Source organism: Dermacentor variabilis, chromosome 2 (assembly GCF_050947875.1).
Source record: "Dermacentor variabilis isolate Ectoservices chromosome 2, ASM5094787v1, whole genome shotgun sequence".
Classification (NCBI taxonomy): Eukaryota; Metazoa; Arthropoda; class Arachnida; order Ixodida; family Ixodidae; genus Dermacentor; species Dermacentor variabilis.
This window is the reverse complement of record NC_134569.1, coordinates 60,018,973-60,035,496: the sequence shown is the minus strand read 5'-3', so window position 1 is coordinate 60,035,496 and position 16,524 is coordinate 60,018,973. Positions and strand designations below refer to the sequence as shown.

At 49.7% G+C, this 16,524-nt stretch overlaps 1 protein-coding gene across 3 annotated transcripts in view; it reads left to right on the top strand.

Annotated features, from left to right (window-relative positions):
* Positions 1-16,524, top strand: part of Egfr (epidermal growth factor receptor) — a 226,427-nt gene that overhangs the window by 65,115 nt on the left and 144,788 nt on the right. The gene's annotated exons all lie outside the window — the stretch shown is intronic.

Below are 16,524 nucleotides of genomic sequence, written 5' to 3'. Positions count from 1 at the left end.
AAAAGGTCAAAGAATGTCAAGAGTGGATCCGTTTTCTCGACTCGACGTGTTTGAGTGTCCGCGCAAGCGAATGCTGTCGGGATCGTCAGATCGATGCTGTCATGCGTTAACTATATTGCGCGCTGGGTCTGCGCACTCTATTTTGTCGCCTCTATGCTTCGTGGAACTGTGAATTTTAGCCCTGTACCATCAGGAACTTGCATCATGTGACAGCAATTATACTTTACATTTATTGAGATGTGCCCCCCGACCGGCCTTTATGCAAACGGCCTCAAAGGTCAGTTAAGGGAAAATAAAAGATGAATGCTTCGGGATTGACTTCGCCGCCCGGAGCTGCACATGTTTGTCAGCATAGCTGCCTTGCCAGCTTTAACTTTGCTGCACCCAACTAGTGATATTGAACAGAGCCTTTGCGTCTCCCGCTTGGATATCGCGGTGAGCCGCAACAGTGACGAGTGAGTGACGACCGAGGCGCAAGTTCACCGGCTCACGCCAGCTCCCTCCGGCCGGAAGCCATATAAGCAGTCTTCGCGCCCAAGTAGCGTCCATTGGAATTTCTTCTGCAACCGTATGCGTGTTGTGTACACGGAATCTCGCCTACCGACTATACCCTCGACGTTTGTCCATTAGCCCCGGAACCGCGACACGAGATCAGTCGTATGGGCCGGCAGCCATTTGTCAGAGTGGTTTTCTAAATATCCGGACCGGCGCACGTGAGGGTACCTTTCGGTAAAGCGCCGAGCTTGCCATTAGCGCCGTCCACCCATTTCGGGCCCTTCGCGGTAGTTTTTATCTCGAGGGAAATGCAAGCATAGCATGCGGCGTCCGGCTCCCGTCAGTTAGTGAGCAAGTCGAGCGGTGAGAGGCGATCTTGAGCCGAGGACAGTCCGCGCTAATGTTGTTTGGTGCGTTCCTGACCTAAATACAAAGGTGAGTGAGGCCGAGGGATCGTGAATTGGGCACACGTTCAAACGCGACCCGGTTTTGACGAGCGCATTCCCAACACGGTTCATGTAATTCTTATTTAAACGCTGGAAAAGAATAAAAGTACACGGACAGCATCGGTAGCGACGTCGATTGGCTAATGGTTACTCCGCTGCTTCAACGAGGTAGCGGGCTATAGTAGCGGACTACAAGTAGCAGGCTTCGGCAGCCACTTGCCGATGGCACGGTCTACTAAAGCTTCCGTGCTCTGCGTACAGAGACGCGTGCGTCGGTTCAAGCTAAAGGAAGCATAGGCGATCACAGGTTATCATGGAACACTGCGCTGTGGCATCTCCATAACCTCAGAGGCAGACTTGGGACTTAAGCATGCTATTAAAAAGTCGATTCCTGCAGTCGTATCGTCACAGTCCATTTTCTCTGGAAGAAGAAGACATTGGATGTGTAATACGAAAGAAGATTTGGGCTAATGCTCTTCAATGCGTATTGACTCAGATATTTAAAAAAAAAGAAAGGTCTGCAAATTTCTCAGTTGTACGAACGTCGCTTTAACGAATATTTCAGAATAACGAACTTTTGGAAAATTGCCGGTGGTTTTCCTATGCATATTATGCAAATATATTTTAGTTAAACGAATTTCTGGACAGCGAATATTTCAGTTGAACGAATTCATGAGTTCACCCTGGCAATACTTCGTTAGAAGACTATGTGCGGTGTGACAGTGAGCTCGTTACCGGTGCTGAACTATCTGATCTGGAAATTGTTTCCAGTGTTCGTCCCGAAGAATAAGAGTGCGACGAGGAAGATGCCGTGGCAGAGGCAGATTCTAATCCTTTAACTCTAGCCGAGGCTGTAGGGTGCCTTGGAAAGTGCTTCCTGTCTCAGCAACAAGCTGTGCCAGAGGAAGTGCATAAAAACATAGCTTTGTTACCTCCTGTACGTTAAGAACACCAATTCAAATGAAACTTAGTTTTTTTTATTTTTGAGAACGACATAGGCAGCAAAAAAGAGGAAAAAGTTAAATGGGAAAGGCAGGGAAGTTGACCAGGCTGAATCCGGTAGGCTACCCTGCACTGGGGAAGGGGAAAGGGGATTGAAAGAGAAGGAAGAAAGAAGTTCGAAGTGTCCACTGTTACACACACAAGCGCTCATCGCTGAGTCACTCACAGGCTGTTGCGTTACGTAACAGCAACGTAACTGTTATGTAATTCGTATATATTGATGTACACAACTCCGTGAATTGCATGTGACAGTTCTGACTCGACATCTGCTGTGTCCTATGCTGTTTCATATTCTTGTGAATATTCAGTTTAATGCACTTTCAGTTAAGTGAACTATTTTTTCGGTTCCCTTAAAGTTAACTGAAGTGAGATATCCTTCTTGCGTCCCGTAACAATATAATTTTAACCAGAATCGCGATGCGAATGCTTCAGGAGCATCGAACGCAGCCATGACCGGACTCGTCCAGCTATCGTCAGTGTCGAAACGAGTCGTACTCGACCGCTATTTGCATCCAGCGTTACACGCGTATAGCGTTGTTCAGGCAGCAGTGGGAATTCGCGCCACTGGCTTTACCGGAGTGACGTTTTGGCAGCAGGGTTCGACGTGCGCTGTGCTTTTTTTGCCTTGCCCGCTCGTATTCCCGCTTGCGGATTAGGAACGCTCGGGTTACCAAGAGCGGTGGTTCGCCGCGTATGGAAATGCCTTCGCTGTTGCTGCTCAGGACGAATGTCTATACATGTAAGTATATACAGGTCGAGCGTGGCTGAGGAACGCGCAAAACCGGCGCCAGCTCTCTCCGCGGGCTGCCGCTGTGCACCCATGTCAAGTGCCACGTCCTTGCGCGTCCTCCAAGACGTGACTCCTGCGTCAGCGTGCCGGTCCGACTGTCTCTGCGCATAATGCTTCTCCTCCTGTCTGCGCGCTTCTGGCGCTTCCCGCGACAGTGTCCCGACTGGCTGCGTTTTCTTTTTTTTCTCCCCGTTGCGTGGCTGCCATTATGCAAACGCACTTGTCGTGGAAGAAATGCCGTCCTCCCGTGGCTGTCGCACTGTGCAAGCTGCGTCTCGCTTGCAGTGCTTCCTGCAAGAGAGAGCGCCCTTGAAGGCGGTTGTTCTCCTCGCGCGCTCCCTTGCGGGCTTCTAGGCTGCGGTCGGCGTGTCCGGGGGCTCGTGTGTCTTTTCTCCTATGCATTTCTTCCTTTCTTTCTTTCTTTCTTTCTTTTTCCTCTCTCTCTCTCTCTCTCTCTGTTTGTTTTTTTCTTGTTCAGCGAATATGTGTAGGGACACCCCATGACAGCATAAGCCGACACGCACGGCGAGTTGTGCGTCGGGCGCACAAGCGTAGCGTAACTTTAGAAAGAAGGGAAAATAAAAAGAAAGAAAGAGAGAGAAAGCGCGAGACCACTGTGCGTCCGCAACGCGCACTCAAGGAATACCGACAGCGACAAGGCGCTTGTCCGTGTCGCCCTTCGGCCGCGCACTGCGTGTGCGCGCGCGCGCGTTCGGGACGGTCACCAAACGACCGCGACCGCGTGTCTTGTACCGCAGAAAACGCGGGCGACGCCCCGGCTTGGAGGACGAGCTTCGGCGTGCTCGCTTCGCGAGGTTTGCGTACGTGTGCCTGTGCAGTTAGTTGATCGCGCGATCGTACCCATTTGCTGCGCATATAACGACAGAGCTGGGCAAGTCGGTAGGGATTCGTGGTGCGTAAATGCGGACGAACAAGAACATGGGTCGCAAGACTAGTGACAACGTTGTTTTGTGGCGGCCCTCTTCTCACGCCCCCTGTTTTGTACGCGTGCCTTTTCGTGCCATAATTTATACGCTCTGAGCGCGAATCTGTCCCCTGTTGGCGATCTGGCAGATTTGTAGAGACAAACGCCTTCGGTACGGAAATTAGGAAGTTTAATGCGACGAAGAACTCGTGCTGATCTGCAGGTACCGGTCAGGTCGATTGGATGATCGCGCACTCCGAGCCCCTGCACGTGCACGCGTCAAGAAATTCTAAGTATAAGACAACCGAGCCGTTGCCGGGTTTGCAGCTTTTGTATTTATTTAGTACTAGTACTAAACGCTCCCCTGTCGAGCATGAGGTGATGAATTAAGTGTCCTGTCGTCGCTGTTCACTTATGTTGTCGCAAAATGCCGTTTTTTTTCTTTTTTTTTTGTGATCATGCAACGCCACGCACTGTGATCACGGCCTGCATTGCGGCGTTGTTTTATAGAGCGACAAGTCTTGCCTGTCTTGGCTGTTTCTGAACTATGTGCGCCAAGCAGCCATGCGTAGAAGTTCACTTCTTCACTGCACGGAGCTTCTACTGCACCTTTTGAGATCACAAGCGGTGGGCGACGCTGGCGAAGTATCGAAAAACAACGCTGCTGGACCGCCGTCGGCGCTGTGGACTCCGCGATCCACGGAACGGAGCGGGCATAGTTTCTCACTACATTGAGAAACTGTATGGGAGCGGGCACCTCCGTGGCAAGCGCTACTCTACAGTGCGCCCTCCGCCCGATAGGTGTCGCGACGTGTCGGGTCGTTTTAATCCTTTTCGAGAATCTGGTTTGCAGCGCGGCAAGGGCTCTGTACTGCTCGGAGACGAAGGGAGATCGTGAAGCAATGTGTCGGAACGAAAACAAAAACGAGACAAAAGACATTTTTGACCCGAACGAAAACGTAACCGACGCGTTATTTATTATTTTGTCACGGAGTGAAATCGAAACATTTTGGATCGGTCTATGGTTCAAATGGAAAGTCGGCAATCCGAAACCATCGCAGTCAGGCTACGTCAGAATTAGCGCGTTTCTCGGGGGGTCCGCATAAGCGCTTATCTCGGGCAGCGCTAGTGCGAGTGATAGCCGGTCGAGCGCTCCACTAATCTAACTAAGCCTGCCGCTAGGTGCACTAGCAGATCGACATCGTGGCAAAACCCAACGCTTGCGCGCCGAAAAGCTCATTGTTTCGTTTTCTGCGGGCACAACACTTTGTTGCCGAAGTTTTATCGTTCGTGTAAGTTCGTTTGAGCTCGTTTTATTGGAACAGCGGTCTCGTATTTCGGCGAGTACACTCGATGTCGTGCTGCTTCTGAGATATGCTCAGTGCCTTGACTTAAGGCACGGAGCATTATCTCAGAATTTATAATTAACGTAAAGAGTAAAATAAATACTATCTTCTTATCGTTACATTGCTTCAAAAATTTTTGCAAGCTAACCAAAACCGTTATGAACCGTTAAGGATCATTTAATTTTTTTTTTTTTTTTTTTGTCTTTTCGGAGCAGAACCATAAGAACTTTTTTCCGTGGAACGGAACTAGAACTAGTACGAAAAACATTTCGTTCCGACGCCCTGCCCGTGAGTGACGACGGCTTAGCGTAACCTTCATTCAGATGCCGCACGCGTGGGTCTCCTTGGGCTGCTGGCCGCTAACGTTTGCGAATATGCGTGCATAATGGCCCATTTTCACACGCCTTTGTTGTGCTGATTCTCGGAAATTGTTGAGGCGACGTATACCCCTGAGAAAAGGTTTGAACCGCGTAGTTCTCGAAGCTTTTTTGTGTGCGCTTTGTGCGGCCATCTTGAATTCGCACAAGACCATCCTACCCAAGGGTTGTCTAACGATGTCAATTCCCCTCGCATGCTGTGTGTACGTGGCATAACAACTTGAACTCAAGAACAGCGTCTTTATGTGTGTGAAAGCATCAAGTCTTTAATGTACTTTGGGAAATTTATTTTTTCTTAAATTTGAGGCACAACTTTCCCGCAGTACTTGCTTATTCGGTTGTCTGAGGCTCACCATGGTTTCGCCAAATACGGCTGGATACTCAGTTTACAATAAAAGGAAAAAGAAAGGAAAAATAACACCTTCTACAAAATAAGTAAACGCGTGCTATCCAGGCGCTGCTGGAAGCGTTCCCTTACACCTTGCAACCGTCATTATTTCTTTTTTTTCTAGGACCTCCCGTTTTGTCCGTAATTACAGGGCACCTCTCACCGCCGTCGCATTTCTCTCTCCCTCGCGTGGCGCCAAATGACTGCTTTTTCTCGAAATACCTCGCGGGCGCCTGTCTTTCCCGTTCTCTCTGCACATCACTGCCTCTAGTCGAGTTTTATTGTTGGCTTGCTGCCGCTCAGCGGCGTGTTTTTGATGCCAGCAGTCATGAAGTGAGACATGGCAGGGGGGGGGGGGGGGAGAGAAAGAGATGATGGCAGCCATGACAACTATGTGAGTGCGAATGGTTGAATAACGTTCGGAGATATGAAGCCGGCAATACGGTTTATGGATTAAAACGTAAATATTGATTGGTTAGCATAGAGTAAGAGAATATGAGTTGGGTTGCTCAGGTACTGCGTGGACGATTGATGGAATCCTTTTCTTGCAGAAGGGTTGACTCGTCGGCCTACCTATTCGGAAGGATGGGGAAGAACAAGAAAAATAAAGGCAAACGACAAGTACTGGTTTATTGGAGTAATATCATGAGTAATATGTGAAAGATTAGCACTGTCGGAGTGGGCACAGGATTCAACAGAACGACGGGATTCCGAAATTTGCAGGCAGAAAGATAGGTTTCGCTTACGCCAGACTGTATGGCCTGGATGGTGTCCCACTCGCGTCACCTGACAGGTGCCACGGTGTCGTACTTATAAGGTCGCAACTCCAACCATACCTGACCGAGGTGCAAAACGCTAAGCGTTGTAGATGCGCCGTTATTGCCGATGATCGTAGTTGCTGACTTCGGAGACTTCGGTGACTGTCACTGCAAGAACTCGCCCTCTCAGCTCAGTGGTCGGCGAGGGAGTTACTCTCTCTCTCTCATATATATATATATATATATATATATATATATATATATATATATTCTATTTTCAGTCTCGTGGTGCATAGTGGTTCATTTGAACTTCGACATGCAATACACATTCCTGTGTAAAGCAATGTGAATTGCACCTTTTTGCGGGCAAGCCACATACGAAACTTGCATTTGTCGTGTATGCGCGTTTGTGTACGGCCTTGCTTGATCGCTTGCTTCCTAGCGTACGTGTGCGGGGAGGCACAAAACGTTGTTTCGAGCACGTCCCGACACGTGACTTTGCCACGTTTAGTCGCACTCGCAGCAGCGGTTGCCGGCCACCCGCTAATGAGGGTGCAGCCGTGTCTTGTATTAAGGTAGTTGGTTGCATGCGGCTTACCGAGCGCACCTTAGCGCAGCTAGTTTCCACGATTGCGATCAAGGCCGACTCGCGTTGAAAAACATCACAACCACGCGGTGTCTCGTTCTCCCTTTCACTTGGCGTCAATGAAAGCAGAGGGAATACTTAACGTTTTCTTTGGCATAATTGTGTTTTGGGGGGGGTGCCCGCACCCCCAGGCGTCGGAAGCTTAAAGGGCACTTTTGAGGGAACCCTGCTCTTTCAAGACCGTCGTTTCCATCTTGCGTGCCACTGCCAAGGCTTTTGTTATGTGTAAATGTAAAAAAAAAAAAAAAAGAAAAAGAGTGGTGTATACTTACTCTGTATTGTGCTGTGTAGGTCTTCGGGCGCCCCATTTCTTGAAATCCTTCCAAACCGCCTTACAAACGGCTGCAGTTACTTGCAAAGCGGCCTTTAAACACTTTGACAGAGTTCCAAAATGCAGGCTTGGCTGCAATAAGAGTAATCTTTTCTAGCGACTTCAACGTTCTGCCGACTTTTCGTGCTCAATTATACAACATGTCGCACAGTTGACGATACTGCGTTCTGAACGCCTCCTATTATATTGTCCTCCTTTTCCCGAGATGGAGCTTGAGATTTGAACTGAATATCATAGGAATCGTGCTGAACAGCTCTAGTTTATTTTTGTAACAATAATTTTTTTTTTCGTTCTCCAAAACGTGTAGGCGCTGTATAACGCCGCTAGAAGCGCGTCTTGTGTGTTCAGGCCGTATCTGTGGCCTTCACTACAAAGTACACGCGCGCTGTGGGCATAGTTCTTGTGCAAATAGCACCACGCAGATGAGCCAGTTAGTCTCGTCTCCTTTTAGCCCCCCTCCATTGGCGTCGAATTCGAGCACCCTCGCTATGGTGGCCATACCCTCGCCGACGCGGCTGCCGATACGGCTAATATTAGTCCCGAGAGAAGCCGGTCGAAGCCAGTGACGAGCCAAGGGAGGGACAGGCCGTGCTAGGGAAGGGTGCAAATCGGGGCCGGTCTCCTCGCTCGCCGAGGAAGGGAAGAAGGAAAGGACTGGTCGAGCGAGATTCCGAGCGTCCAACGCGGCCGAGGGCTCCGTGCGTCTTCGCGCCGCGATCACCTGAACCGAGCGCGGAGGGGGGGGGGGGGAGAAGCACTCGTGAGAGGTCGCCACAAGCGGCGACGCTTTCCTTGCGTCACTTCGGCCAGTCCCTTCAATTTGGTCCCTTGTCGTGCGCGAGGTGTTCTAAAGGCTATCATCAAACTCTTGCTAGAGAGAGGTCCGGATTTGAGACATTGAACAGTCTTCGCTAGACAAGTTCATTCGCCACCACTTTCGTCCTTATTTGAATAGCGTCAACACGTTTTATCCCTTTCTTTCTTTTTACTCCGATTTTCAAGCTTCCCCAATGCTAAGTATCAGGCCAGAACTTTTGACTCAGGTCGACCTCTCAGAGAGAGAGAGAGAGAGAGAGAGAGAAATGAGATGCGAAAGGCGGGGAGGTTAAGTGGAAGATAAACACCCAGTTTGCTACCCTGCCCTGGGAAAGGAGTAAGGCGAAACAGAAGGATAGAGGACAAATACAAAGAGAGAGATATGCATTTTAAAGAAAGCGCGCACCCACGCTCACTCGTAAGAGAACACGGGTATGTCAAAGTCGTTCGACTAGGTCACTAAACCCGAGGAACTTCAGTCGTGCCTTTGTCGCCTTCTAGTGTGAAGACCTATCAACCGGCACTCTAAGATCGTCTGCTCAGAAATCTGCCGGTCGTCGCGAAGCCTGCCAACGCTGTCACTATTGGCTGTCTCTGGGAGCTCTCAGCTTTTCTGTCATAGTAAATGCCTTTATCTCTTCAGTTTTCGTTTAGCTTTCTATGTTGCTCTCTTTTTCATAGGAAACGAAATTAAATACTTTACTGACTTCAGATTGGCATTCCCTGAGAACTCTAGTTGCTGAGCACGAGTTAAACCGAAGTCGAGCCCGGCACCCGTTTCGTTGGCTACATGGCGTGCCGAGTATAAAGGGGAATGTGCTCTATTTCTCTAATGCGTAAATATATACGGACACATTCTGGGTCAACTGATGGCATTACATTTTCACTGAAGACACAGGCAGGTACTGCGATGAAAAGAAAGAATTCTGGATTTTGGATTTGCTAATATGCTAATATATATATATATATATATATATATATATATATATATATATATATATATATATATATATAAGGGCTGCAGAAAATATCGCCTATTCCTCTTCATATTCTATCTCTCTCTATGTTTCTGTACTCTTATATGCATTTAAGCATCGTTTGTATTCGGAACGTTGTCTCATGTATTCTCTGCTCGGTCATGTAGGTATGAAAATGTTGTCTCTCTTTTCCATCCATTCTTATCGTCTCGCTATTATTTTGAATTTGCATTGCATTATCTTTATTTGCTTTCCCGCTACATTGCAGATACCCTTTCTGTATAAAGTCATAGAGATTCAGTGTAGCAGACAGGTAAGTGCTAACGTATGTATACTAACATGTATACACGAATACGAGAAAAGTAGACGCGCCTGTTGCGAATTAGTCCGACACTGTGCTTAGCAAGCATGAATGCACTTTAACTGCTATGCGACCGACTGTGTACTACATTTATTCCGTGACGTAGTGGCGTCGGCCACTTGCAATACGACCACGAAAGCGTTATTGTACTTTCCTTTCCTCAGTGTCCTGCGCATAACACGAGACACGCGAACCTGCCGACTGCATTGTGATTGATTACAACGTCACCGGACGTCACCACTATAGCGGTGCGGGGTGCGGATAGGTGTTCCTGTATTCCGCCTGCGCTACTGCGCCTTCGAAGAATGCTAAAGCATATAATTTCTTGGCGCTCTTTGGCCATTGCTGGCCCTTGCGCCATAAAGCCATATACATCGATTGTCATCATCTCTTGAACCTTCTTTGCAGCGATTGTACTGCGTGAACTTCGAACCCCCAGTGAAAGACAACATACCGGACGTGCCTTTGGTTAACCTCCCTGCCTCCCCCCCCCTATCTCTCTCTCTCTCTCTCTCTCTCTCTCTCTCTCTCTCTCTCTCTCTCTCTCTCTGATGTTAGGCCATGTCCTCCGAGATCGGCCTGAACGCGGTTACAGTGAGCTGTAGCGCGGTGTCACGTACGCCGGCAGATCACGGAGGCTACGGCTACGCGTACTCTTGGCACCACGAGCACTTCCGTAAGGCGCTGTCGGGGGTGTTTCTTGACGGCGGCCAACATCTTTCCTTTTTATTTTCTTTCTTCTTCTTTTGGCGGACGGGTTGCCGCGGTTGCGCCGCCCAAATTAGGCGGTCCCTAAACTCTTCTTCATCAGAGACCGCTCTTCCGCGCATGCGCTGTCTGGCCTGTGTGTAGCACACGTCATTACGCGTGCGTGCGTGTGTTTGTATACATGTATGTTGTCTCTGCTGGTCGACACTGCTTCTCTGTCCGCCCCTCTCGCGCTTCTTCCTCAGCGGTTCCACGCCTTGCCGCGCTGTTTATCTCGCGTCCCCCATTTTGCCTGCCCTTCCCTTCCCACTCCTACCTTTCTTTCTTTTTTTTTTTGGGGGGGGGGGGGGGGGGTCCCGGCCATCAGCCCGCGTGCAACGGGGCTCGTTCTGCTTTTGTCCGCCCGTTTCGGTTCTCCGTCCGCTTATACAGTTCGGTGTTTTGACGGACACTCAAATTGCGTGGTTTGCAAGAACCGAGCCTTGCTCTCTCTCTCTCTCGTCTCTACCCATCCCGTCTTCCTGTATATTTTGGCGGTTTCGTTTTTCTTACCTTTGAACGTTCTTTTTGCTTTCTGGCCGCTTCGTCTTCCTAGACAGTGTTTCGCGAATTTTCTTCGCCGTTCTTTTTGCTTTTGTTTAATATTTTGTGGGCTCTTTGCGTTGCAGACGACTCTTCAGCGACTTAGACTTCAATAGGTTGCTTTCTACTCTTTTCTTTTCTCTCTCTCTCTCTCTATCTCTATCTATCTATCTATCTATCTATCTATCTATCTATCTATCTATCTATCTATCTATCTATCTATCTATCTATCTATCTATCTATCTATCTATCTATCTTGTCTGTTTTATTGGCTCCCGCATTCTTCTTTCTCCTCTTTGCCCCGACTGAGAGAGGGAGAGAGAGAAAGAGAACGGTGTTTGTTTTTTGACAGCCGTCAGTGTACAGCCGAGATGGATTGGCTGTGGCCTCATTGCTGAAGGGGTTTTCTTTGCTCCGCGACGGCCTTTTCTTGCACGAGCGCCGCCCTCTCTCAAACATCGCCCTGTGCGCCGATGCTGCAAGCTAGTGCCCGCTTCATTTCCTCGCGCACCCGGATCTCGCGCCGTTCATCGCCATTATTGTTATTATTATCGCGCCCGCTCAGTCGAGCCCGCGGCCAATCGCGTCAATCTCGTTCGCGTGCGCGTTAAAACCGGCGGCCGGCACAGGGTCTCACCTCCCTGACTTCTCTTCTGTATACGGCCTATTTATTCCACTTCTTTTTTAACCTTGAAGCCAGACACATCGACATTCCCACCGCGCTCGCGCCTTTGACCAGCGGCTTGTGTTTCTGATCGGCGTGCACGTTATTGCGGGTTGTTCTAGGTTTTTTTCTTTTTTCGTTCTCCTCTCGGGCCGCGTCAGACGCCCTGACGCTCGGGAGGCTCTGTAACATCGCTGCCTCTGGATTGTCATGACGCCACGGCCCGATCGCATTCCTGACCGAGGCTATATATATATATATATATATATATATATATATATATATATATATATATATATATATATATATATATATATATATATATATATATATATAGAGAGAGAGAGAGAGAGAGAGAGAGAGAGAGAGAGAGAGAGAGAGAGAGAGAGAGAGAGAGAGAGAGGCGTGCGTAGATATCTCAGCCGTCAAGCTAAAAAGGCGTGGTCCGGTGGACTGTCGAGCCCGGGCTAATACGTCAATTACGAACGCGATGCCCCTGCATTGTTGCGGTAGCACGCGCTGCGAGACGTCTCTCGGATGCTAAACAGGCGAACAAACACGGGTGCTTCTATGGCTGATGTTTTAGTGGGTGCCTCTGAGGTTACCTCCCCCCCTTTCTATCATTTCTTCGTCTATAATATAACGTTGGCTTCGTGTACCGCGGTAGAGATATGACTGCTTCGTTAGCGCTTATAGCGCACATCGCAGCTGTTGTCAAGTTTAGCACGGGAGCGAAGCATGTGTAGTTAGTTAAATAGATTGTTACGACGTCTATGCGTATCATCATCAGCCTATTTTTATGTCCGCTGCAGGACGAAGGCACTTCCCAGCGATCTCCAATTACCGCTGCCTTGCGCTAGCTGATTACAAGCTGCGCCTGCAAATTTCCTCATCTCATCGCCCCACCTAATTTCCTGCTGCCTTCGACTCAGCTCCCCGTCCCTTGGCACCCATTCTGTAACGCTGATAGACCACCGGTTATCTACCCTACGAATTACGTGGCCTGCCCATCTCCGGGGGTTTTGTTTTTTTCTCTCAATGTTAAATATAAAAAATTTCTGATACCCCCCCCCCCCCTCCGCATGCTCTCTAATGCATGCTGTTGCATTCTCGTCTCTTAACGTCACGCATAACATTCTTCATTCAATCGTTCGTTGCGTGCTCATTAAGTTCTGCTCAAGCTTCTTAGCTAACCTCCGAGTTTCTGCCCCATATATGTTAGCTAGTACCGTCAGTGCAACGTCAGTCCTACCCCGTATATATATTTCTGAGTATGACATTGTCTTATTTTTTACTTCATTTTTAAACAACACTGAACATATACACGCTGCATCGGGTCATGAGAAACACAGGCATGAGAAAATCTGACTAACACATAATGCTGTAAACACTCACGTTGAACACGGCCCGAATCGTAAACGTAAAACGTCGGGTCTTTTAACTGGCATCGTTGCTGCGCTCCCGTAAACAGTCATCGCCATTGACCACCCATCAGCGCTTTCCCGTCATTTTTTTTTTCTTTTTCATTTCTATCGTTGGGCATTCCTGTTTGCACTGGCCTGAAGCTGACATGAATGTAGCTATGTGTTAGTGAAGCACCGCTATTGAATTGCGCACTTGGAGCGCTTTACTTTCTGTCGCGGCAACTGCCGTAGCTACAGCTTTATATATGAAGGACCGAAATTCTCAAGCACTGAATTAAAGCAAGGTGGGATGTGAACTTGTTTTATTTTGTGCTGCATCTTTTTTTACTATACGCCGCTTTCCTTCGCATCCCCTTTTTTTTTCTATTAATTTTCTTCCCTCGTTGAGAAAGATTCCAAGGCTGCGACAAAACTTTTCCTGACTACTCTGCAGTGCTCTTTGGAGCAAAGGAAACGACACACCAGGAATGCAACATACGCGCAGTAGTGAAGACGCTCCATGGCACGGCTCTACGGTCTGAGGCCTGCCTCGCTGCTGAACACTGTAGACGAGCGCGATGTTGGTACGGGCGCTGCTCTTCGCGGTATTTCCAACCTCAGTAGGTGGGGGGCAACTAGACTCCAGTGGTTATTCGTCGTCGCACTGTTATTATTCCTTAAAGGCAGGATTCAGTGAAGGCAATCTTCTACGAACGTCCTCCGCAGGCGCGGCTGCTTCAGCTTGGGATTTTTCACCATGTGCACCGGGAGTATTCTTGGACCTTGAGCTATTGTCTCCTAGTTTTCTTGCCCTGCAATTATTCTCCGGGTGCACTACGCAGTCACAAGTGGTACTACTGGACATTTAACTAAGCGTTTTATTTTAATAGCGAGGTAAAATAAATTAAGCAAACATACAACGCTGTTATTTAAGATCGTCTTCAGACTGCAATCGTGTAACAGATTCACGATATGCGGAGGCATTGCGACGAACACCGCGATTCGAGAGTTCTGTTGACCAAAGGGCACGCTGATGCCATTTGTTACAAAAGGAAAAATTACACTTAACGACACTGTAATCAACTTAACCAAAGTTCTGAGTCATCTTCGACCACCACGCCCTCTCTCTCATTTTGTCGCGGCAGTTTTCGTAACGTGCTCGCACAATCCTCGCGCGACGCCCATAAAAGACGCTTTCATAAGCTGCTCGTGGAAAGCAGCAACGTCGTTTGCGAAAGGTGCGCGCCGCCGACGCTTTGTGCATGCATCAAAAAGTCCACGCGTCGACAAGGGGACACCGCAGCACGTGTTCTTGTTTGTCACCTCGGCGACAGTGGTCCGCGTCGAAAGCCTGCGGCAGTGGGCTGCCCCTTGTGTAGCCGCCGTCGCGGTCGCCTCGCTTGCGTCGAGCCCTCACCGCAAGTGTGGTCGGACCTGCGATACAAGGAGGAAGGAAAGAATCCGCGATTCGCGCGCTGGCGCGGTTCGCGGCGTGTGCGTGCTGCAGTGGGGCGTGCAGTCGGCGCACACGCGCGTACCAGGTGTAATTGTATATCCCAGTCGTTGTCGCCACGTCTTGTAGGTCGCTGTTACTTCTCCCTTGCGGCGGCGAATAATTGTATTCGGTGCCCTTGCGCCAGTCGTTCCCGCATGGCGTGTACTACCTACGAGAGAAACGCATACGTGTAGCGTACGTCCATTATTATACTTCGAAATGCGGCGTAGTCTTCCGCTTTCGTTATTCGTTTCTCCCATTCGTGTGTAATTTTTTCCCCAACTTTTTCTTCTGTCTTTTTTTTTCTCTTACCCGCAATGAACATGCGGGTAGCTCCACTACTACGCAGTCCACTCAATTAGCGAGCGCACGACGGACGCTAATTATATGTACGGTATAGAGCATCGCCCGTAGCCATGGCTGCGTGCCGACTGTCACGTGTGCGCGAGTGATTCTACAAAGTGACGCAAAAATTATCAAAAAACAAAAACAGGCTCGACGCAGCCTCGCTACCGCCATTGAGAAATGTTCGCACGCGGTGTCCTCCCCCAAGGCGTTGCAAAGCTACGGCGCCGTCGCCGAAAACCCTTTATGTTTTCCCAATTACGAGCTTCGACGACGCCCCAACAGGAAGGCGGTGCTTCGCACGTCGTCGCACTTCGGCACAACTTTCGCATGTCTGTTTTGGCATCGGCCGTTGTCGAAATGCCACGCACTTCGTTGGGAACGGCCGCTGGCTAACCGCGTGCCGCTTCGGGAGCGCGCACGCGCTGTCCTGTGCTTCGGGGGGAAGGGGGGGCGAGCGCCTCGGGGCTCGAACGAGCGCACCGTTTTCGTCAAGGACGACGAAGTCGGAAATAGTGACGCTGAGGCGGCCTTGTTTTACAGCGAATAGCTGTTTATGTCGAGTTACCCGGTTTCTTTCTTTCATTTCTTTTTCTTTTTTTTTAACGAGAACATAACTATATGTGCACGATATCAGCCTCACGCTGAAATCTCACACCGGCCACTATTCGAACATGAGTGCATGGCGTGGTTTAAGAGCATTCTGCCATAAAGCTCATCCAACGGCTCGTAAGGGGTCGCGCAAATGCCCTGTGTTACGTTTCGCCTACGACGCGCGGTTTAGCCGGCGCGACTGCAATAAAGCGGCAGACATTTTGGCCCGTTCGGCGTCGCCGCTACGCTCCCCGCCAAGCGCGTCCAGGCATGTTCCGATGCCACGTGTCTTCATGTGCGTGTGTGAGTGTATGTGCCATTGTGCCCGACCGGCGGCGATACGACAGCAGGGGTCACCTTCTCCTCCCAGCCATTGTGCCCGACCGGAGGCGATACGACAGTAGGAGTTACCTTCTCCTCCCAGCCATTGTGCCCGACCGGAGGCGATACGACACTAGAAGTCACCTTCTCCTCCCAGCCATTGTGCCCGACCGGAGGCGCTACGACAGTAGGAGTTACCTTCTCCTCCCAGCCATTGTGCCCGACCGGAGGCGATACGACAGTAGGAGTTACCTTCTCCTCCCAGTCTTTGTGCCCGACCGGCGGCGCTACGACAGTATGCGTCACCTTATCCCATTGTACAATCACGTGCTCGTCTATTGAGGGGTTCCTTCTTGCCCTCAACTGCGAGAGTATAAAAACAGCTGCCCCCGGACGCAAAAGGAGGGCTCCGATTTCTTCTTTTGAGTAAAGTGCTCTCCCGTCTCTCTACTTCGGTCAACCTGACCGCCAACTCTTTGCGATGTTAAAATAAACAAGTTGTTTTGTTGTTACCAGTCGACTCATGCTTTGCCGGGACCTTCGGATGCTTCCAGTTGTACCCCAGGCCGCCAGGCCAACGCTACCCTTGGGGCTTGCGACCCAGGTGCAACCACGGGCGTCAGCGCCGAGTTCCCAACAGGTCGTACCATCGGTGCGACCACAACAACCGTTGCCATCGGTGGGATTCAAATACCTGCCAAATTGCGCTTCCCAAATCTCAAGGGTAGTGGCTGCTGCACACCGTAGATCTCAG